We start from the raw sequence: 26,352 nt of genomic DNA on the forward strand, positions 1-26,352 counted from the left end.
ATGAATAGACAACAAATCATCCCAAATTGAGGAGCCAGGAGTCAGTGCTGTGCCTCTGAGGTGGGAGAGCCAACTTCAGGACACTGGTCCACAAGAGACCTCCCAGCTCCACATAATATCAAACGGCGAAAATCTTCCAGAGATCTCCATCTCAACACCAGCACCCAGCTTTACTCAACGACCAGCAAGCTACAGTGCTGGACACCCTATGCCAAACAACTAGCAAGACAGAAACACAACGCCACCCATTAGCAGAGAGGTGGCCTAAAATCATAAAAAGTCCGCAGACACCCCAAAACACACCACCAGACGTGGACCTGCCCACCAGAAAGACAAGATCCAGCCTCATTCACCAGAACACAGGCACTAGTACCTTCCACCAGGAAGCCTACACAACCCACTAAACCAACCTTAGCCACTGGGGACAGACACCAAAAACAACGGGAACTACGAACCTGCAGCCTGCAAAAAGGAGACCCCAAACACAGTAACATAAGCAAAATGAGAAGACAGAAAAACACACAGCAGGAGAAGGAACAAGATAAAAACCCACCAGACCTAACAAATGAAGACGTAATAGGCAGTCTACCTGAAAAAGAATTCAGAATAATGATGGTAAAGATGATCCAAGATTCTATTTCCCAGATCCAAAATCTTGGAAATAGAATAGACAAAATGCAAGAAACAGTTAACAAGGACCTAGAAGAACTAAAGATGAATCAAGCATCGATTAAAAACACAATACATAAAATAAAAAATACTCTAGATGGGATCAATAGCAGAATAACTGAGGCAGAAGAACGGATAAGTGAGGTGGAAGATAAAATAGTGGAAATAACTGCTGCAGAGCAAAATAAAGAAAAAAGAATGAAAAGAACAGAGGACAGTCTCAGAGACCTCTGGGACAACATTAAACGCACCAACATTTGAATTATAGGGGTTCCAGAAGAAGAAGAGAAAAAGAAAGGGACTGAGAAAATATTTGAAGAGATTATAGTTGAAAACTTCCCTAATATGGGAAAGGAAATAGTTAATCAAGTCCAGGAAGCACAGAGAGTCCCATACAGAATAAATCCAAGGAGAAATATGCCAAGACACATATTAATCAAACTGTCAAAAATTAAACACAAAGAAATCATATTAAAAGCAGCAAGGCAAAAACAACAAATAACACACAAGGGAATCCCCATCAGGATAACAGCTGATCTCTCAGCAGAAACTCTACAAGCCAGAAGGGAGTGGCAGGACATAATTAAAGTGATGAAGGAGAAAAACCTGCAACCAAGATTACTCTACCCAGCAAGGATCTCATTCAGATTTGATGGAGAAATTAAAACGTTTACAGACAAGCAAAAGCTGAGAGAGTTCAGCACCACCAAACCAGCTTTACAACAAATGCTAAAGGAACTTCTCTAGGCAAGAAACACAACAGAAGGAAAAAACCTACAATAACGAACCCAAAACAATTAAGAAAATGGGAACAGGAACATACATATCGATAATTACCTTAAATGTAAATGGCCTAAATGCTCCCACCAAAAGACACAGATTGGCTGAATGGATACAAAAACAAGACCCATATATATGCTGTCTACAAGAGACCCACTTCAGACCTAGAGACACATACAGACTGAAAGTAAGGGGATGGAAAAAGATATTCCATGCAAATGGAAACCAAAAGAAAGCTGGAGTAGCAATTCTCATATCAGACAAAATAGACTTTAAAATAAAGACTACTAGAAGAGACAAAGAAGGACACTACCTAATGATCAAGGGATCGATCCAAGAAGAAGATATAACAATTGTAAATATTTATGCACCAAACATAGGAGCACCTCAATACATAAGGCAAATACTAACAGCCCTAAAAGGAGAAATCGACAGTAACACAATCATAGTAGGGGACTTTAACACCCCACTTTCACCAATGGACAGATCTTCCAAAATGAAAATAAATAAGGAAACACAAGCTTTAAATGATACATTAAACAAGATGGACTTAATTGATATTTATAGGACATTCCATCCAAAAACAACAGAATACACATTTTTCTCAAGTGCTCATGGAACATTCTCCAGGATAGATCATATCTTGGGTCACAAATCAAGCCTTGGTAAATTTAAGAAAATTGAAATTGTATCAAGTGTCTTTTCTGACCACAATGCTATGAGACTAGATATCAATTACAGGAAAAGAGCTGTAAAAAATACAAACACATGGAGGCTAAACAATACACTACTTAATAACGAAGTGATCACTGAAGAAATCAAAGAGGAAATTAAAAAATACCTAGAAACAAATGACAATGGAGACACGACGACCCAAAACCTATGGGATGCAGCAAAAGCAGTTCTAAGAGGGAAGTTTATAGCAATACAATCCCACCTTAAGAAACAGGAAACATCTCGAATAAATAACCTAACCTTGCACCTAAACCAATTAGAGAAAGAAGAACAAAAACACCCCAAAGTTAGCAGAAGGAAAGAAATCATAAAAATCAGATCAGAAATAAATGAAAAAGCAATGAAGGAAACGATAGCAAAGATCAATAAAACTAAAAGCTGGTTTTTTAGAAGATAAACAAAATTGATAAACCATTAGCCAGACTCATCAAGAAAAGAAGGGAGAAGACTCAAATCAATAGAATTAGAAATGAAAAAGGAGAAGTAACAACTGACACTGCAGAAATACAAAAGATCATGAGAGATTACTACAAGCAACTCTATGCCCATAAAATGGACAACCCGGAAGAGAGGGACAAATTCTTAGAAATGCACAACCTGCCAAGACTGACTCAGGAAGAAATAGAAAATATGAATAGACCAATCACAAGCACTGAAATTGAAACTGTGATTAAAAATCTTCCATCAAACAAAAGCCCAGGACCAGATGGCTTCACAGGCGAATTCTATCAAACATTTAGAGAAGAGCTAACACCCATCCTTCTCAAACTCTTCCAAACAATATCAGAGGAAGGAACACTCCCAAACTCATTCTACGAGGCCACCATCACCTTGATACCAAAACCAGGCAAGGATGTCACAAAGAAAGAAAACTACAGGCCAATATCACTGATGAACATAGATGCAAAAATCCTCAACAAAATACTAGCAAACAGAATCCAACAGCACATTAAAAGGATCATACACCATGATCAAGTGGGGTTTATTCCAGGAATGCAAGGATTCTTCAATATACGCAAATCAATCAATGTGATACACCATATTAACAAGTTGAAGGAGAAAAACCATATGATCATCTAAATAGATGCAGAGAAAGCTTTCGACAAAATTCAACACCCATTTATGATAAAAACCCTGCAGAAAGTAGGCATAGAGGGAACTTTCCTCAACATCATAAAGGCCATATATGACAAATCCACAGCCAACATTGTCCTCAACGGTGAAAAACTGAAACCATTTCCAGTAAGATCAGGAACAAGACAAGGCTGCCCACTCTCACCACTCTTATTCAACATAGTTTTGGAAGTTTCAGCCACAGCAATCAGAGAAGAAAAGGAAATAAAAGGAATCCAAATTGGAAAAGAAGAAGTAAAGCTGTCACTGTTTGCAGATGACATGATACTATACATAGAGTATCCTAAAGATGCTACCGAAAAACTACTAGAACTAATCAATGAATTTGGTAAAGTAGCAGGATACAAAATTAATGTACAGAAATCTCTGGCATTCCTGTACACTAATGATGAAAAATCTGAAAATGAAATCAAGAAAACACTCCCATTTACCATTGCAACAAAAAGAATAAAATATCTAGGAATAAACCTACCTAAGGAGACAAAAGACCTGTATGCAGAAAATTATAAGACACTGATGAAAGAAATTAAAGATGATACAAATAGATGGAGAGATATACCATGCTCCTGGATTGGAAGAATCAATATTGTGAAAATGACTCTACTACCCAAAGCAATCTACAGATTCAATGCAATCCCTATCAAACTACCACTGGCATTTTTCACAGAACTAGAACAAAAAATTTCAAAATTTGTTTGGAAAAACAAAAGACCCCGAATAGCCAAAGCAATCTTGAGAACGAAAAACGGAGCTGGAGGAATCAGGCTCCTTGACTTCAGACTATACTACAAAGCTACAGTAATCAAGACAGTGTGGTACTGGCATAAAAACAGAAAGATAGATCAGTGGATCAGGATAGAAAGCCCAGAGATAAACCCACGCACATATGGCCAACTTATCTTTGATAAAGGAGGCAGGAATGTACAGTGGAGAAAGGACAGCCTCTTCAATAAGTGGTGCTGGGAAAACTGGACATGGACATGTAAAAGTTTGAGATTAGATCATTCCCTAACACCATACACAAAAATAAGCTCAAAATGGATTAAAGACTTAAATGTAAGGCCAGAAACTATCAAACTCATAGAGGAAAACATAGGTAGAACACTCTATGACATAAATCACAGCAAGATCCTTTTGGACCCACCTCCTAGAGAAATGGAAATAAAAACAAAGATAAACAAATGGGACCTAATGAAACTTCAAAGCTTTTGCACAGCAAAGGAAACCATAAACAAGACCAAAAGAGAACCCTCAGAATGGGAGAAAATATTTGCAAATGAAGCAACTGACAAAGGATTAATCTCCAAAATTTATAAACAGCTCATGCAGCTCAATAGCAAAAAAACAAACAACCCAATCCAAAAATGGGCAGAAGACTTAAATAGGCATTTCTCCAAAGAAGATATACAGACTGCCAACAAACACATGAAAGAATGCTCAACATCATTAATCATTAGAGAAATGCAAATCAAAACTACAATGAGATATCATCTCACACCAGTCAGAATGGCCATCATCAAGAAATCTAGAAACAATAAATGCTGGAGAGGGTGTGGAGAAAAGGGAACACTCTTGCACTGCTGGTGGGAATGTGAATTGGTACAGCCACTATGGAGAACAGTATGGAGGTTCCTTAAAAAACTAAAAATAGAACTACCATATGACCCAGCAATCCCACTACTAGGCATATACCCTGAGAAAACCATAATTCCAAAAGAGACATGTACCAAAATGTTCATTGCAGCTCTATTCACAATAGCCCGGAGCTGGAAACAACCTAAGTGTCCATCATCGGATGAATGGATAAAGAAGATGTGGCACATATATACAATGGAATATTACTCAGCCATAAAAAGAAACGAAACTGAGCTATTTGTAATGAGGTGGATAGACCTAGAGTCTGTCATACAGAGTGAAGTAAGTCAGAAAGAGAAAGACAAATACCGTATGCTAACACATATATACGGAATTTAAAAAAAAAAAGTCATGAAGGACCTAGGGGCAAAACCGGAATAAAGACACAGACCTACTTGAGAATGGACTTGAGGATATGGGGAGGCGGAAGGGTAAGCTGTGACAAAGCGAAAGAGAGGCATGGACATATATACACTACCAAACGTAAGGTAGATAGATAGTGGGAAGCAGCCACAGAGCACAGGGAGATCAGCTCGGTGCTTTGTGACCGCCTGGAGGGGTGGGATGGGGAGGGTGGGAGGGAGGGAGATGCATGAGGGAAGGGATGTGGGAACAGATGTATATGTATGACTGATTCACTTTGTTATAAAGCAGAAACTAATTAAAAAATTAAAAAAAAAAAAAAGAAAATATAACCGAAATTTAGCCCATTGTTCTGCTTTTGTTTGTACACCGAATGCCCTTGAATGTACTTCCATCAGGATGAGAAAGGCCAATGAACCATTTTGAAAGCAAATATTGATACGTGGTTTTGTCAACCACTGATCCTTTAAGAAATATTTGTATAAACCTGTTACAAATTTCAGCAAACTGAAAACCACAAACACTTCTTAATTCTTTCAGAGTATCATGGTTAAGCTATTGTGTACATTCATTTTAAATGGTCTTTGCACACTGGGAAGATAAAAGCTTGTGGAAAGCATTCTGTTTTTTCAGGTGGTACATGCAGAGGATGCACAACATCCAATATTCATGGCCACTATATAATGATGGATGTGGGCAGCAGAAGTCAAAATTATTTGAGTTAGGGATTTCCCTGGTGGCAGAGTGGCTAAGAATCTGCCTGCCAGTGCAGGAGACACGTGTTCAAGCCCTGGTCCGGGAAGATCCCACATGCCGCGGAGCAACTAAGCCCGTGAGCCACAACTACTGAGCCCACGTGCTGGAACTACTGAAGCCCGCATGCCTAGAGACTGTGCTCCGCAACAAGAGAAGCCACCTCGATGAGAAGCCCACACACCACAACGAAGAGTAGCCCGGGCTCTCCGCAACTAGAGAAAGTGCTCGTGAAGCAACGAAGACCCAACTAAGCCATAAATAAATACATAAATAAATAAATTTTAAAAAATTATTTGAGGGCTTCCCTGGTGGTGCAGTGGTTGAGAGTCCGCCTGCCGATGCAGGGGACACGGGTTCGTGCCCCAGTCCGGGAAGATCCCACATGCCGCAGAGCGGCTGGGCCCGTGAGCCATGGCCACTGAGCCTGTGCGTCCGGAGCCTGTGCTCCGCAACGGGAAGAGGCCACAATAGTGAGAGGCCTGCGTACCGCAAAAAAAAAAAAAAAAAAAAAAAAAAATTACTTGAGTTGTTTTCTAAAACTAGGAGTCAGCCATGTATTCTCCAAAGACAGACTTTAAACAAGTACTTTTCTAAAAGGGTTTTTGGTCCAGTAACCATGTGCTTTCAGTAGCAAATATTTTCCATCCATAAATCAGAATACACGATAATTACAATCTTATTTATGGGGTAAGAAGGATAAGATATACATCTGAAAATGAGATTGTTCCAAAGGAAATTCGGGATTACATATCCACACATCTTACTTGACACAGCAGTTTAACAGAATGGTTTTACCTGGGTTAATTAATCTCATTTTATGTGTACATTTTAAGATAGAATTCTACACTGGAAAACAAATTTTAAATTACATATATAAGTACATTCTTCATTGTAAAAGATTCAAGTAATACAGATAAAATTTAAAAACCTCTTAACTCATTACTCAATCGCAGTCTTCTCCCAGAGGTACTTCCTGTTACCAACTTGAAGTGTAGCCTTCCAGAACCATTTTGTATACATGGACGGTTTTATTTTGTAAGTTCTACGCCTTTTTCTTTAAACAAACAAACCATAAATGACATATAATGTAAGTTTTTTTCCCTGCATGTAAAAATATACATTTTTAATAATTATGCCAGGCCACAGGACAATATAGATTATTTCCACAGTGTATACATCTGTACTCTGCCTCATCTGAAACGTTTAAACTTTAATCTCGACAGTCTTTTTTTCTTTTTTAACAGTTTACTAATCCAGGCAAAAATAACCTCAAGCAAGAAAAGGAATGTGGCGGGAGCCTAGTACATGTAGCCTCCAACTAAGTTTACGGAACAGTGTCCCCTGATGGTCAGAGAGGGATTTTAGAGGAGGCGACCGGATGCATTTTCTGTCGGAAATCATTAATTTCTCATTCTCGACACGTCGAAGGGTAGGCTAGGGATAAGCTCCTGCCTCTTCCGGACGGTCCCACTTGGGGATCTCCAAAAGCACAACCGACCCCGGGCCCTCCTAAGTCGCCGCCGCATTTTGTAGCTCTTTACTGAGTGACGGCCAGGAACCAGCCCAGGTCCTCTTGAGCCCCGGCCTGCTTTCTCCCCGCCGGGCCCCGCCACGCCGGGCCCCGCACCTCCCGCTGCACTACGGCCGGCCCCGCCCCTGCTCCTCCCGGCCCCGCCCCGCCTACTGAGCCCGGTTCCCCTTGCGCCCAAGCCACGTCTGTGTGGCTGCGCTCAAAGCCGCGAGGATTCCCCGCACCCAGTGACTGGCGGCCCAGGCCGTGCTCCGAACTCCCGGGACTCCCGTCCAGCTTCAGAAGTCTGTGTCCACATCATCCCTTTCCTCCCAAAAGGCCGCGACCCTGGCCGTCAAGCCCAACACTGGACTAACCAATAAGCTCCTGGGTATTAAAGTGGAAGGCTTAGGCCCCAGGGAGCGGGGCCCTTTGGGGTTCAGTGATCGAGGCCGCCTCTTCCTCTCGCCTGCCGACAATGGGGCGGACGGCAGTGGGGCGGGAGGTGTTGGACCCGACCAGGGACCGATCTCCGAGCTCAGGGCGGCGACTTCAGGGGCGTGGAGCCCATGCGGCTCCTGTGGAGCATAACGCCGGCCGGCTCGGAGGATGCCTCCTCCGCAGGATGCCGAGGGGAGTGATGAAAACCCCCTCAAAGTGGAGGTGACCGTCCACCATGCGCCGTGTCGGCTGCCGGTGCAGCTGAGCCCAGCGCCCGCCGCCGCCCAGGGGCAGCACATTTCTCTCCGCGCCGAGCTCGGCAGTGAGCTGGCCGCCTCCGCGGCTTCCTGCTGCCCCCTGGTGCGTGAGGCCTTTTATGCAGAGAGCCTTGCAGTGGATTTAGGGACTGGACTTCAGAAACTGGCTTGCTTTGCTAGTTAATTTGCCGTCTGAGAATAACGCGAGTGAGTCTCTCTTTTTTTTTAACACGTGATATCGTTTTTTCTGGAAGCATTTCCCCCTAAAAAGACACAGTATTTTAAAGAAAGTTAGCTTTTCATAGGCACTTGTATTTCAATAATCTGGTGAAGCTTTGCATGGTTTTCTATCACATGAGAGTTATTTCTCTGAAGTGCCAGTTATGTTATTCAACAAGATACTATTTTTTTGAATTTTAATTTATTTTTTATACAGCAAGTTCTTATTAGTTATCCATTTTATACATATTACTATATATATGTCAATCCCAATCTCCCAATTCATCACACCACCACCCCCACGCCCACCCCATGCCTCTTTTCCCCTTTAGTGTCCATATGTTTGTTCTCCACATCTGTGTCTCAGTTTCTGCCCTGCAAACCGGTTCATCTGTACCATTTTTCTAGGTTCCACATATATGTGTTAATAAACGATATTTGTTTTTCTCTTTCTGACTTACTTCACTCTGTATGACAGTCTCTAGATTCATCCACGTCTCTACAAAGGACCCAATTTCATTCCTTTTTATGGCTGAGTAATATTCCATTGTATATATGTACCACATCTTCTTTAGCCATTCATCTGTCGATGGGCATTTAGGTTGCTTCCATAATCTGGCTATTGTAAATAGTGCTGCAATGAACATTGGGGTGCATGTGTCTTTTTGAATTATGGTTTTCTCTGGCTATATGCCCAGTAGTGGGATTGCCAGGTCATAAGGTAATTCTATTTTTAGATTTTTAAGGAACCTCCATACTGTTCTCCATAGTGGCTGTATCAATTTACCTTCCCACCAAGAGTGCAAGAGGGTTCCCTTTTCTCCACACCCTCTCCAGCATTTGTTGTTTATAGATCTTCTGATGACGCCCATTCTAACTGGTGTGAGGTGATGCCTCATTATAGTTTTGATTTGCATTTCTCTAATAGTTATAGTGATGTTGAGCAGCTTTTCATGTGCTTCTTGGCCATCTGTATGTCTTCTTTGGAGAAATGTCTATTTAGGTCTTCTGCCCATTTTTGGATTGGGTTGTTTGTTTTTTTTAATATTGAGCTGCATGAGCTGTTTATATATTTTGGAGATTAATCCTTTGTCCATTGATTCGTTTGGAAATATTTTCTCCCATTCTGAGTGTTGTCTTTTTGTCTTGTTTGTAGTTTCCTTTGCTTTGCAAAAGCTTTTAAGTTTCATTAGGTCCCATTTGTTTTCCATTACTCTAGGAGGTGGATCAAAAAAGATCTTGCTGTGATATATGTCAGAGAGTTCTTCCTATGTTTTCCTATAAGAGTTTTATAGTGTCCGGTCTTACATTTAGGTCTCTAATCCATTTTGAGTTTATTTTTGTGTATGGTGTTAGGGAGTGTTCTAATTTCATTCTTTTACATGTAACTGTCCAGTTTTCCCAGCACCACTTATTGAAGAGACTGTCTTTTGTCCCTTGTATGTCCTTGCCTCCTTTGTCATAGATTAGTTGACCATAGGTGCGTGGGTTTGTCTCTGGGCTTTCTATCCTGTTCCATTGATTTAGATTTCTGTTTTTGTGCCAGTACCATATTGTCTTGATTACTGTAGCTTTGTAGTATATTCTGAAGTCAGGGACTCTGATTCCTCCAGCTCCATTTTTTTCCCTCAAGACTGCTTTGGCTATTCGGGATCTTTTGTGTCTCCATGCAAATTTTAAGATTTTTTGATTCTAGTTCTGTAAAAAATGCCATTGGGGGCTTCCCTGGTGGCGCAGTGGTTGAGAGTCCGCCTGCCGATGCAGGGGACAAGGGTTCGTGCCCCGGTCCGGGAAGACCCCACATGCCGCGGAGCGGCTGGGCCCGTGAGCCATGGCCGCTGAGCCTGCGCGTCCGGAGCCTGTGCTCCGCAATGGAAGAGGCCACAACAGTGAGAGGCCCGCGTACCGCAAAAAACAAAACAAAACAAACAAACAAACAGAAACATGAACAAAGATGCAGGAAGCCCCAGTTATTCCACCAGTCACCATGTGACACTGTGGTTGTCAGAGCAGACAGAAGGAAATCGTTCTTGGTGTCATCACTGAGCTATCGGATCAATCAAATATGAAGCCAGACCTATTCCTGATTTTCTATGAAATAAATTTCCTTACATTTTTAAAGGCTTTAATTTTTTTAGCATGTTTAGGTTCACACTAAATTGAGGACAGAAATTTCCCATAGACCCCCTTGCCCCACATATGCACAACCTCCATCAACATCCCACACCAGAACGCTACATTTATTACAACTGATGGTGCTACACTGACCTATTATTATTACCCAAAGTCCCTAGTTTACATTAGGGTTACCTCTTGGTGGTGTACATGCTATGGGTTTGGACAAATGTACTGTAACATGAATCTACCCTTATCGTACCATACAAAATTGTTTCACTGCCCTAAAAATCCTCTGTGCTTCACCTATTCAACCCTCCCTCCCTCCAACCTCTGGCAACCACTGATCTTTTTACTGTCTCCATGTTTTACCTTTTCCAAATGTCACAGAGTTGGAATCATACAGAATGCAGCCTTTTTAGATTGGTGTCTTTCACATAGTAATATGCATTTAAGGCTCCTCCATGTCTTTTCACAGCTTGACAGCTCATTTTCTTTTTATTGCTGAATACTATTCCACTATCTGGAAGTACCAAAGCTTGTTCATCCATTCACCTACTGAAGGACATCTTGGTTGCACCCAAGTTTTGTCACTCTCCTCACATTTTGAAGCAAGTTAGGCACCAGTCTTCACTAGCTCTTATTTAAGCCTTGACTTATGGATCCAGGCTTTTTTCTATGATGTAGCTTTGCCAACTGGAACATCTGCAGTGGCTTCCAAAATTAGCATGGAAAGGAAAGAATATAGGGAATCATGTTTTATGACCAGCCCAGGGGGTATCATTTTTGCCCTCACCCCGCTGGTAGAACTCAGTCATCTAAACCTACAGAACTACAGAGGAGCCTGGGAAATATTATCCTGTTTTCCAGGAAAGAGAAATAAACTGGTACTGTTAATTAATTTAAAACTGTATTCAGGATGGTTGTGGCATTGGGAACCAGTCAGACTCTTCCGCAAACACATCCTAACTGAGCTACAGGCCCCTGGGACACTTAGCCCCAGGTAATACTTGAGACCACACTCAATAAAATGTGAAGAATCTGGTTAGGGAAGCTTTCTACTCGTAAGTATATAGGCTTAAAATCTCCACAATAGACAGGGGATGGGGGTGGGGGAGGTGGATAGGAGAAAGGGCAGCTCTGACCAGGGAGGGGACTATACTAAATAAATATCTCCAGTTTAAGGAGAAAGGAATAAAGTCCTCCTTTTTTAATAGGACAGGGAGGTTGTCCCCAGTGAGTCAGCATGTTCAGTGACCTGAAGTTAAGCCTGATAGTGACATTCACATACCCCACACATTTATATAGAACCTACAGTCACTTCCCATTCAGGAGAAGGCTGCTGGGGCAAAAAACTTCTATAACTGCAGAAGAAACATGCAAGCTACGTAAATCAGTGACTCTAACCCTTCATTTGTGAATATAAATGGACCAAGAGGAAAAACCAACAGCACGAACCATAAGCGCCACATTGAGCAAATAGAACCACTGACCCAAGAATAAACACAGATTATCCAGGGAACCATATACAACTTAGAAAAAACTCTCACTGACATCCTCAGATATGATATTTGAGAATATTTTATCAGAAAACAAGAAAAAGTTGCAAGTTTTAAAAATCAGAGAAAAAGAATTTATTGGAAATTACAAATATGATTGCTGAGATACACAATTCAGTAGATGAGCTGAAAAACAAAATGGACACGACTAATAGCCAAATTAGAGATTCGGAAGGAAGACTTAAAATCTCTCACAATTTGCTAAAGCAAGAGGTGGGAAATGTGTGAGAAAAAATTAAGGCATAGAAGATTGTAACACATACTCTGCTCTACTAGCAGCAATGGTCTTGGTTTTGGATTACCAAATTTACAAAACAGAATAGGCTTCACCCAGCACCAAGTTTACTTAGATTTAAGAATTCAGAATAAGAGAAGACACAGCCACAGTATAAAGTCATTATGCACTCAGGATGCATGTGGTGACACAAGATGAGGCTGAGTATATATAGACAACTTGTGGCTTCAGATTAAAAGGCTCTTTACAGAAATGAAGAAAAAGCCGTTAAAAATGTCCAGTTGGGGCTTCCCTGTTGGCGCAGTGTTTGAGAGTCCGCCTGCCGATGCAGAGGACACGGGTTCGTGCCCCAGTCTGGGAAGATCCCGCATGCCGCGGAGCGGCTGGGCCCGTGAGCCATGGCCGCTGAGCCTGCGTGTCCGGAGCCTGTTCTCCGCAAAGGGAGAGGCCACAACAGTGAGAGGCCCGCGTACCGCAAAAAAAAAACAAAAAAAAGAGAAGTCCAATTGTGTATTGAAGAATTAACACTACCAAACAAGAGGGCTGGTCATTACCCTTGGCTACTAGAAGGTGATCTCTAGGCGTCTGGAATGCCTGAAAGCAGTATCTTTGCTCGGGGGCCTTGGGTCACACTGGATGATTTAGGGTGGGGGCTGCCCACACCTTATTAGGGTAGAGACTGGCCACACCAGAAAGACCAATAGTGTGATTTAGAGCGGGGGCTTTGGGTGTCAGTCCACCTGCAGACTGAAGACTGAGATCAACCATGTGGACAATCAATCAATCATGCCTACGTAATGGAGCCCCAATACAACTGAACAGTGGGGTTCAGGTGAACCTCCTGGTTGTGCAAATTACTGCACATCAAGGCCAGGAGAGTAACACGTCTTGACCTCACAAGAGAAAACAACATAAGCTCCATGTTAGGAACATGCCTGGACTCTGCCCTGTACACATCTTCCCTTGGCTGATTTTCATATGTATCTTTTCTTGTAGTAAGTCATAACCAGGGATATGGTAGCTTTCATTGTGTTCTGTGAGTCCTTCTAGGAAAATTATTGAAACTGTGGGTAGTTTTGGGAACTCTTGCCTCACCCAAACTTACTATTGGTGTCAAAAGTGAGGGTGATCTTTTTAAAGAACTGTTCCCTCTAACTTTGTAGTTCACCCCAAACTCCTTGCACCAATCATAATGAGGTGGATAATTTATCTTTTCTTTGGCTGCCTAGCATCTGATCCCCCTTTCTAAATTAGTCCAGTTTCCTTATTCTTATGAGACTTGCTGGGATACAGAGCCCAACTATCACAACAGAATTTAGAAACAGCATTAAGGCTAGGGATGGGTGCTAGTGACAGAAAATCCCCCCAAAAGTGGGTTAAACAAGATAGAATTAATTTCTCCTTCACAAAAATTGCAGGTAAGGGGCACAGGGCAAGGATTATTTTCTACAGTGTCAGGCACCCAAGCTCTGCTGTCCTTACTAAGTAGCTTCCACATCATGGTATAAGGAAAGCTAGCTGCTCCTGCTCCAGCTATCGTGTACGATTCCAGCCAGCAGGAAGAAGAAAGGGGCAGGGGAAGGGCACACTATCTCCCTTGAGAATACTTTCCCAAACTTTCACATTCTACTTCTGCCTCTATGCTATTGGTCAGAACTTTGTCACATGACCACATCAAGCTGCAAGGGAGGTAGGGAAATATAGTCTTTATTCCTGGTAGTCACGTACTCATAAAATATGCAATCCAGCAAGACGTCAGAATAGTCACAGACATTTATATACCTAACAATATAGTTTTAAATACATAAAGCAAACATTTTAGAAATACGATAAGAAACTTAAAGTTCTACAATAATCATATATGTATTTAAACTCTCAGAAACTGACAGATGTAAGGTAAGCAATAAGTAAATTTCTATATATAATATGAACTACATAAATAATAAATTTGATTAGATAAGATAGAGCAAGAAAGAGAGTAGGAAACTTTGCTCCCAACAGACAGATGATACATATTCTTTTCAAATACTATTGGAATATTTATAGAAGTTGACAATGTACAAAACATTAAAAAATTCAACAAAGTCTCAATAGTAGAAATGATGCAGACTTTATTCTCTAAATACTACACAAGGAAATCAGAAATAAACAAAAAGTTACAATCCACTTGGAGCATTAACACCTTTCTGGGAGAGATGAAAAGTGGAAGTTTAAACACTTGGGAAAACACAGTGGTTGCTAATACCTCTATCTTCTAAAGTCATAGATTTAATTGAAAGGTGATGAAACAAGAAATAAAGACTTAAATATATTATTTAAAATTATTAATGAAACCAAAAGAAGAGCCAAAAATACTAATACATTTATCAAAAACTGGGAGGAAGAAGAAAGAGTAAGTGGAATGTTCATGAGACAGTGAACAATTCTAAAATGCAAAAATTAAGAAATAGAGAAAGAGGGTTTCCTTGGTGGCACAGTGGTTAAGAACCCACCTGCCAATGCAAGGAACACAGGTTTGAGCCATGGTCCGGGAAGATCCCACATGCTGCAGAGCAACTAAGCCCGTGCGCCACAACTACTGGGCCTGCGCTCTAGAGCCCACAAGCCACAACTACTGAGCCCCCATGCCACAATACTGAAACCCGCGCACCTAGAGCCCATGCTCCACAACAAGAGAAGCCACCCAATGAGAAGCCTGCACACCGCAACGAAGAGTAGCCCCCCGCTCTCCACAACCAGAGAAAGCCCGGGCACAGCAACAAAGACCCAATGCAACCATAAATAAATGAATGAATGAATGAATGAATGAAATAGAGAAAGAGGCATAGTGTCTAATATAATGGAGGTAACCATAAAAAGAAGTGAAAACAGAAAATAGAGACAGTTAAAAGAGGTTGCTCAAAGAACATGAGACTTTGTGACAGAGGAGGGGAGGAAAAGAAGACTTCTGATTTGCATTTTAAGTTCTTTCCTATGCTTATACTTATTACAATGTGGAAATTACTTCAGAAAAAATTAAAAATTTCAATTTATACAAAAGCTGTTTCTAAATAACTTGGATTAAAAAGGAGCTAGGGCTTCCCTGGTGGCACAGTGGTTGAGAGTCCACCTGCTGATGCAGGGGACACGGGTTCGTGCCCCAGCCCGGGAAGATCCCATATGCCGTGGAGCGGCTAGGCCTGTGAGCCATGGCAGCTGAGCCTGCGCGTCCGGAGCCTGTGCTCCACAACGGGAGAGGCCACAACACTGAGAGGCCCGCGTACGGCCAAAAAAAAAAGGAGCTAAAGGAAGCTAAAACTATCTTTAAATTATGATGAAACAACAATGAAAATACAGTTAACCCTTGAATATCAAGAGTTTGAACTGCATGGGTCCATTTATACATGGTATTTTTCAATAAACCCACTCTTGGTTGAATCTGTGGATGCAGAATCACAGACAAAGATGGAAAGCCATAACGTTATACTCAGATTTTTGACTGCATGGGGGGGTTGGTACCTCTAAACACTGAGGTGTTCAAGGGTCAACAGTACTGCATATAAAACCATCACACATGTAGCCATATTGGTGTTCAGAGGAAAAGTATAGCCCTAAATAAACTTATTAGTATATAACAAAAACAAAACAGAAGAACTAATCATTCAACTCAATAAATTTTTTAAAATGTAACCTCATCAATGAAAGAAAGAAGGCACTGATAAAAAATAAAAGCAGACACTAAAGACATAGAAACAGGAAGCAACAATACTATGAAAAATGGAGAGGGTAATCAGAGTTAAAGTACAATCAGCCCTCCAAATACATGAGTTCTGCATCTGTGGATTCAATCAACTGCAGGTCAAAACTATTCAGGAAAAAAAATCCCAGAAAGTTCCCAAAAGCTAAACTTGAATTTGCCATGTGCAGGAAACTATTTACATAGCTTTCACATTGTATTTACAACTATTTGTATTATATTAAGAATTATAAATAATCTAGAGATGACTTAAACTATATGGGAGAATATTCATAGGTTATATGCAAATACTATTCCATTTTATATAAGGGCTTGAGCATCTGCAGATTTGGGTATCCTTGGGGGTCCTGAAACCAACTGGATACTGAGGGACAAGTGTATTCTATGGTCTTTGTCATATTTGAGAGAAAGATAAAGATAATAACTGTCCACTCTGTTAACATTTCAAGAGTAGTCATTAAAATAACAGTTACCTTTTCAAAAATTCAAAAGTAACTACTAAGAGAAAAGAATGTTTAATTTACAAATGAATAGAAGAGAACCCAATAAAAAAAAGAAAACCTCATCAAATCCAGAAGAGGGCAAGAAAGAAATACAAAAGAAGCATAGAGAAAGTACCCAATAAAATGGTAGAAATGTCTGAATATATCAGTAATCACAATAATTATCTATGGATCAAACTTCCCTGTTAACATAAGTGGATTGTGAGACAGGATTTTTTTAAAAATTAGCTGTGGCCATTACTTGGAGATACACCAACTACTTAAAAATATATTTTTAAAAATTAAAAAGGGAAAACAGAAAAGGCACATCAGGCAAATACTAACAAAAAATAAACCTTGTGTTGCTGTATTAACATCAGTCCAAATGAGCTCAAAGCGAACACGTATTATTATAGGTAAAGGAGACCATGATGATTTTTTAAAAGTTCAATTCACCAAAAAGATATAGCAACTCTAAACTTGTTGCACTTAATAAGATCACTTCAAAATATAAAGGATAAAAGTATTTGAAGAAAATACAGGAAATTTATCTTCTAAACCTGAGAGCATTTATGTTTGGGTTTTCTCAAAAGCAGATCCTAAAACTACAAAACACTGCTGAATAAAATTAATGAAGACCTAAGAAATGGAAAGACATCCCATTTCATGGATCAAAAGACTTAATATTAAGTCTGAGTTAACTTAGTTAGTCTATGTTAAGATGGCAGTACTCCCTATTATGGGCTGAATTGTGGCTCCCCAAAATTCATATGTTGAAGTTCAAATCCCTAGTACCACAGAATGTGACTGTATTTGAAAATAAGGCCTTTAGAGAGGTAATTAAGGTAAATGAGGTCATATGTGTGGGCCATAGTCCAATATGACTGGTGTCCTTATAATAAGAGGAGATGAGGATACAAATATGTATGAGAAGACACCATATGCAGATACAAGGAGAAGATGGTCATCCATTAGCCAAGGAGAGAGTCCTGGAACAGACTCCTCCCTCATGGCCCCCAGGAAAAAAGAAACTGCTGACACCTCGATCTTGATTTCTAGCCTCCAAAATTGTGAGAAAATAAATTTCTGTTGTTACAGCCACCCTATCTGTGGCTGGCAGACCTGGCAAACTAAAATGCTCTGCAAATTGATCTACAGATTCAATGCAATCTCCATCAAAATTCCAGGTGGCTTCTTTGCATAAACTGATAAGTTGATCTCAAAATTCCTATGGCAACTCAAGAAACCCATAATCTTGACATAAAAGGAATAAAACTGGAAGACTCACAATTCTCAATTTTAAAACTGACTAGAGGGTTTCCCTGGTGGCGCAGAGGTTAAGAATCTGCAGGGGATGCAGGTTCGAGCCCTGGTCTGGGAAGATCCCACATGCCGCGGAGCGGCTAGGCCCGTGAGCCATGGCCACTGAGCCTACGCGTCCGGAGCCTGTGCTCAGCAACGGGAGAGGCCACAACAGTGAGAGGCCCGCGTACCGCAAAAAAAAAAAAAAAAAAAAAAAAAAAACTTACTAGAAAGCAACTGTAATTAAAATAATGTGATACATACATAAGGACAGACAAAAAGATCAATGGAATAGAAATGAGATTCCAGAAATAAATCCTTACATTTACAGTCAGTTGATTTTTTAATTTAATTTTATTTATTTATTTATTTTTATTAGTTTCTGCTTTATAATAAAGTGAATCAGTCATACATATACATCTGTTCCCACATCCCTTCCCTCATGCATCTCCCTCCCTCCCACCCTCCCCATCCCACCCCTCCAGGCGGTCACAAAGCACCGAGCTGATCTCCCTGTGCTCTGCGGCTGCTTCCCACTATCTATCTACCTTACGTTTGGTAGTGTATATATGTCCATGCCTCTCTTTCGCTTTGTCACAGCTTACCCTTCCCCCTCCCCATATCCTCAAGTCCATTCTCAAGTAGGTCTGTGTCTTTATTCCCGTTTTACTCCTAGGTTCTTCATGACATTTTTTTTTAATTCCATATATATGTGTTAGCATACGGTATTTGTCTTTCTCTTTCTGACTTACTTCACTCTGTATGACAGACTCTAGGTCTATCCACCTCATTACAAATAGCTCAGTTTCGTTTCTTTTTATGGCTGAGTAATATTCCATTGTATATATGTGCCACATCTTCTTTATCCATTCATCCGATGATGGACACTTAGGTTGTTTCCAGCTCCAGGCTATTGTGAATAGAGCTGCAATGAACATTTTGGTACATGTCTCTTTTTGAATTATGGTTTTCTCAGGGTATATGCCTAGTAGTGGGATTGCTGGGTCATATGGTAGTTTTATTTTTAGTTTTTTAAGGAACCTCCATACTGTTCTCCATAGTGGCTGTACCAATTCACATTCCCACCAGCAGTGCAAGAGTGTTCCCTTTTCTCCATACCCTCTCCAGCATTTATTGTTTCTAGATTTCTTGATGATGGCCATTCTGACTGGTGTGAGATGATATCTCATTGTAGTTTTGATTTGCATTTCTCTAATGATTAATGATGTTGAGCATTCTTTCATGTGTTTGTTGGCAGTTTGTATATCTTCTTTGGAGAAATGCCTATTTAAGTCTTCTGCCCATTTTTGGATTGGGTTGTTTGTTTTTTTGCCTGACTTCAGACTTTACTACAAAGCTACAGTAATCAAGACAGTGTGGTACTGGCACAAAAACAGAAAGATAGATCAATGGAACAGGATAGAAAGCCCAGAGATAAACCCACGCACATATGGTCAACTTATCTTTGATAAAGGAGGCAGGAATGTACAGTGGAGAAAGGACAGCCTCTTCAATAAGTGGTGCTGGGAAAACTGGACAGGGACATGTAAAAGTATGAGATTAGATCATTCCCTAACACCATATACAAAAATAAGCTCAAAATGGATTAAAGACCTAAATGTAAGGCCAGAAACTATCAAACTCTTAGAGGAAAACATAGGCAGAACACTCTATGACATAAATCACAGCAAGATCCTTTTGGACCCACCTCCTAGAGAAATGGAAATAAAAACAAAGATAAACACATGGGACCTAATGAAACTTCAAAGCTTTTGCACAGCAAAGGAAACCATAAACAAGACCAAAAGAGAACCCTCAGAATGGGAGAAAATATTTGCAAATGAAGCAACTGACAAAGGATTAATCTCCAAAATTTATAAACAGCTCATGCAGCTCAATAGCAAAAAAACAGTCAGTTGATTTTTGACAAGAAAATTCAAGGGAGAAAGAATGGTCTTTTCAACAAACTGTGTTGACACAACAGGATATCCATATGTAAAGAATGAATTTCAATCCTACCTCACAGCAAACACAAAAATTAACTGAAAATGGATCAAAGACATAAATGTAAGAGCTAAAACTACAGAATTCTTAGAAGAAAATATAGAAGTGAATCTCTGTAAACTTGGATTAGATGATGGTTTGATATCAAGGTATAAGCAACAAAAGAAAAAATAAATGAATTGAAAAAATTGAAAACCTTTATGCATCAAAGGATACCATTAAAAAACTGAAAAGACAGCTCACAGAATGGTAAGAAATATTTCCAAATCACATATATGTTAGTGACTTGTATCTAAAATATATAAAGAACTTTTAAAATTCAGTACTAAAAAGCAGCAAGGGAAAAGCAACTAGTAACATACAAGAGAACTCCCATAAAAATGTCAGCTGACTTTTCAGCAGAAATATGCAGACCAGAAGGGAGCAGCATGATATATTTAAAATGATGAAAGGAAAAAACCTACAATCAAGAACACCCAGCAAGGCCATCACTCAGATTTGAAGGAGAAATAAAGAGTTTTTAAGACAAGAAAAAACTACAAAAGTTCAGGACCACTAAACTACTTTAGAAAATAATGTTAAAAAAAAACTTCTCTAAGTAGAAAATAGGCCACAACTAGAAATGTTAAAAGTATGAAAGAAAAAATGTCATTTGTAAAGGCACAGTAAAGGTACAAGTTCAACCACTAATAAAGCAAGGTTAAAAGACAAAGTAGTCAAATCACCTAATATATCCACAGTAGGTAGTTAAGATACACACAAAACAAAAGGATATAAAATATGATGTCACAAACAGTGAACAGTGGGGTGAGGTGGGGAGAGTAAAAATGCAGAGTGGTTAAAATGTGTCTGAAATTAAGAGATCAGAAACTTAAAATAATCACATATATATGTAGATTTCTATAAGTAAACCTCCTGGCCCACACAAACAAAATTCTATAGGAGATACACACACACACAAAAGAAAGGAATCTAAACATAACACTAAATATAGTCATCAAATCACAAGGAAAGAGAGAAAGAAGAAACAAAAAACAACTACAAAAACCAACCAGAACACAATTAACAAAATGGCAGTTAAGTACACACCTATCAATAATTACTTTAAAGGTAAATGGACTAAATGCTCCAATCAGAATACATAGAGTGGCTGAATGGGTAAAAAACAAGGATACAAAGGATCATACAAGATAACTACAATTATATGCCAATAAAATCCTAGGATTTTATTGGCATATAATCCTAGGAAATACAATCTCCCAAGGCTGAATCAGGAAGAAATAGAATATATAAACAGACTGATTACCAATAATGAAATAGAGTCAGTAATAAAAATTTTACCAAATAGTAAACAAAAGTTAACACCTATCATTCTCAAACTATTCCAAAAAATTGAAAAGTTCAAAGTAAAGGTTTCCAAACACATTCTACAGGCCAGTATCACCCTGTTAAAACCAGACAAAGACACCACCAAAAAAAAGAAAATGAAAGCCACTATGGCTGATGAACATAGATGTAAATATCCCAAACAAAATATTAGCAGGCTGAAGTCAATGATACATTAAAAAGATCATACACCACAATCAAGTGGGATTTATCCTAGGGATGCAAGGACAGGTCAGTATCAACAAATCAATCAATGGGATATCCCACATTAATAAACTGAAATAAAAATGACATGATCATCTCAATATATGCAGGAAGACCTTTTCTCTCAACATCCATTTATGATAAAAACTCTCAACAATGTAGGTATAGAGGGAACATACCTCAGCATAACAAAAAACCATATATGACAAGCTGCAGCTAATGCTGCATCATACTCATGTATGATGCAACATCATACTCATGTATAATGTAACATCATACTCAATGTTCAAAAGCCGAAAGCTTTTCTTCTAAGATCAGGATACAAGACAAGGATGCCCACTCTTTCCACTTTTATTCAAAACAGTATTGGAATTCCTAGTTACAGCAATCAGACAAGAAAAAGAAATAAAACGCATCCAAACTGGAAAGAAAGAAGTAAAACTCACTGTTTGCAGATGACATGATACTATATACAGAAAACTGTAAAGACGCCACCAAAAAAACTATTAGAACTTATAATTAAATTCAGTAAAAAAGTTTCAGCATACAAAATAATTTGGGGACTGACATGTACACACTGCCATATTTAAAATAGATAACCAGGACTTCCGTGGTGTCACAGTGGTTAAGAATCCACCTGCCAATGCAGGGGACACGGGTTCAAGCCCTGGTCAGGGAAGATCCCACATGCCACGGAGCAACTAAGCCCTTGCGCCACAACTACTGAGCCTGCACTCTACAGCCCACGAGCCACAACTACTGAGCCCGCGTGCCACAACTACTGAAGCCCGTGGCCTACTGTCTGTGCTCCGAAACAAGAGAAGCCACCGCAAGGAGAAGCCCATGCACCGCAACAAAGAGCAGCCCCTGCTAACCGCAACTAGAGAAAGCCCACGTGCAGCAACAAAGACCCAATGCAGCTAAAAATAAATAAATAAATAGATAGACAGATAGATAGATAACCAACAAGGACTTACTGTAGAGCACAGGGAACTCTGCTCAATATTCTTTAACAACCTAAATGGGAAAACAATTTGAAAAAGAATAGATATATGTATATGTATAACTGAATCACTTTGCTGTACACCTGAAACTAACACAACATTGTTGATCAACTATACTCCAATATAAAATAAAAATTAAAAAATTAATATACAGAAATATGTTGCTGGGCTTCCCTGGTGGCGCAGTGGTTGAGAATCCGCCTGCCAATGCAGAGGACATGCGTTCGATCCCTGGTCTGGGAAGACCCCACATGCTGCGGAGCAACTAAGCCCGTGCACCACAACTACTGAGCCTGTGAGCCACAACTACTGAGCCCGTGTGCTGCACACTGCAACAAAGAGTAGCTCCCACTCACCACAACTAGAGAAAGCCCATGTGCAGCAATGAAGACCCAACACAGCCAAAAATAAATAAATTAAATAAATTAAAAAAAAGAAATCTGTTGCTTTTCTATACACTAACAACAAACTATCAGAAAGAGAAATGTAAAAACAACCCCAGTTACAACTGCATCAAAAAGAATAAAATACATGGTAATAAATTTAATCAAAGACATGAAAGACCTATACTCTGAAAACCATAAGACATTGAGGAAATAAATTGAAAATGATAAAAGTAAATACAAATACATACAGTGCTCATGGATTGGAAGAATTAATATCTTTATTTTTTAAAATTTTTATTGGAGTACAGTTGACTTACAATGTTGTGTTAGTTTCAGGTACATTTAAAAAAATAATTAATATCCTTAAAATGTCCATACTACCCAAAACAATCTACAGATTCACTGCAATCTATCAAAATATCAATGGCATTTTTCACAAAACTAGAACAAATAATCCTAAACTATTTATGGAAATACAAAAGACCCTAAATAGCCAAAGCAATGTTGAACAAGTAGAACAAAGGTGGAGGTATCATGCTCCCTGATTTTAAACTAAACTACAAAGCTACAATCATAAAAACAGCATGGTACTGGCATAAAAATACACACATAGATCAATGAAACAGAAGAGAAAGCCCAGGAATAAACTCATGCTTATGTGGTCAATTTACCTCTGACAGAGGATGCAAGAATATACAGTGGGAAAAGGCAGTCTATTCAATAAATGGTATTGGAAAAACTGGTCAGCTACCTGCAGAAGAATCAAACTGGACTACTTTCTCACACCATATACAATAATAAACTCAAAATGGACTAAAGACTTAAACATAGGACCTGAAACCATAAAACTCCTGTAAGAAACCATAGACAGTATGCTCTTTGTCATTGCCTTTGTCATCAACAAAATGAAAAGGCACCCTATTGAATGGGAGAAGATATTTGCACACAATATATCTGATAAGGGGTTAACAGCCAAAATAGACAAAGAACTCATACAATGCAACATGACAAAAACAAACAGCCTGATTAAAAAAAAATGGGCAGAGGACTTGCATAGACATTTTTCCAAGAAGACATACAGATACCCACCAGGCACATAAAAAAGATGCTCAACATCACTAGCCATCAGGGAAATGAAAATCAAACCCACAATGAGATATCACCTCACACTTGCAGAATGGCTATTATCAAAAAGACAACAAATAACAAGTGCTGGCTTGAATGTAGAGAAAGTAAATCCTCATGTACCATTGGTGGGAATATAAGTTAGTGCAGCTGCTCTGGAAAACAGTATGCAGGTTCCTCAAAAATAAAAGCAGAACACCCATATGATCCAGCAATTCCACTTCTGGGTGTTTTTTCCAAAGAAAACAAAAACACTAATTCAAAAAGATATATGCACCCCAATATTCATTGTAGCAGGATTTATAATAAACAAGATATGGAAGCAACCTAAGTGCCCATGAATAGATGAATGGATAAAGAAGATGTGATATATGCAGGTATATATGTATACGTATACACACACACACATATTACTGAGCCATAAAAAAGATTGAAATCTTGCTACTTACAATACATGGATGGACCAAGAGGATATTTTACTAAGTGAAATATATCAGACAGAGAAAGACAAATACCATATGATTTCACTTATATGTGGAATCTAAAAAACAAAACAAAACAAGACAGAAACAGACTCACAGATACAGAGAAGAAACAGGTGGTTGCCAAGGGGGGAGGAGGTAGGTGGTTCAGTGAAAGAGGCGAGGGACATTAAGGTACACACTTCCATTACAAAATACTTGAGTCACAGGGATGAAATGTACAGCATGGGGAATACAGTCAATAATATTGTAATAACTTTGTATGGTGAGAGATGATAACTAGACCTATGTACATTTTGTAACATACAGAAATACTGAGTGCCTACATTGTGCACCTGGCACTAACATAATGCTGTAGGTCAATTATTCTTCAATGTTTAAAAAATGGGCAAAAGATACGGATACCTCACCAAAGAAGATATATGGATGACAAGCATATGAAAAGATGCTCAACATCATATGTCATTACAGAACTGCAAAGTAAAATTAACAATGAGATACGACTACATACCTATTAAAATGACTGAACTCTAAAATACTGACAAAATTAAATGCTGGAGAGAATATGGAGCAAGAGTAACTCTTATTTGTTGCTGGTGAAAATGCAAAATGGTACAGCCACTTTGGAAGACAGTTACCTATTTCTAACAAAGCTAAACATAGCCTCAGCATATGATCCAACAATCACTCTATTGTATAATACATCCATACAATAGAATGTTACTCAGCAATAAAAAGAAATGACATATCAGGCTTCAGAAAAACATGGAAGAGACTTAGGTACACATTGCTAAGTGAAAGAAGCTAATATGAAAATGCTACATACTGTATGACTCCAACTATATGATGTTCTGGCAAAACTACACCTAAAAATATCACTGGTCGCCTGTGGATGGGAAGAGGGGACGAATAGGTGAAGCACACAGAATTTTTAGGTCAATGAAATTATTCTGAATGATACTGTAGTGATGAATACATGACATTATGCATTTGTCAATTTTTACAGGCATACCTCCGAGATATTGCAGGTTTGGTTTCAGACCACTACAATAAAGCAAATCACACAAATTTTTAGGCTTCCCAGTGCATATAAAAGCTATGTCTACACTGTACTGTAGTCTATTAAATGTGCAATAGCATTATGTCTTAAAAAAACAATGTATACACCTTAATTAAAAAATAATGCTTAGGCGTAAAACAGGAATAAAGACACAGACCTACTAGAGCGTGGACCTGAGGATATGGGGAGGGGGAAGGGTAAGCTGCGACAAAGTGAGAGAGTGGCATGGACATATATACACTACCAAATGTAAAATAGATAGCTAGTGGGAAGCAGCCACATAGCACAGGGAGATCAGCTTGGTGCTTTGTGACCACCTAGAGGGGTGGGATAGGGAGGGTGGGAGGGAGATGCAAAGAGGAAAGAGATATGGGAACATATGTATATGTATAACTGATTCACTTTGTTATGAAGCAGAAACTAACACACACATTGTAAAGCAATTATACTCCAATAAAGATGTTAAAAAATAATAATAACGCTGTTGAGAAAATAACGTTGATAGACTTGCTGGATGCAGGGTTGCCACAATCCTTCAATTTGTAAAATACTCAATATCTGCAAAGAGCAATAAAAGGAGGTATGCCTATATAACCTAACTTAGACTTCGGTTAATAATAATGTATCAATATTGGTCCATCCACTGTAACAAATATGCCACGCTAACACAAAATATTAATAGGGAAAATTGTGTGGGAAGGGAAAGTGGGGATATGGGAATTCTCTATACTTTCTGTTGAATTTCACTGTAAAGTTGAAACTTTTTCAAAACT

Source organism: Mesoplodon bidens (genome assembly GCF_964165515.1).
Source record: "Mesoplodon bidens genome assembly, chromosome: 3".
In the NCBI taxonomy this organism is placed as follows: domain Eukaryota; kingdom Metazoa; phylum Chordata; class Mammalia; order Artiodactyla; family Ziphiidae; genus Mesoplodon; species Mesoplodon bidens.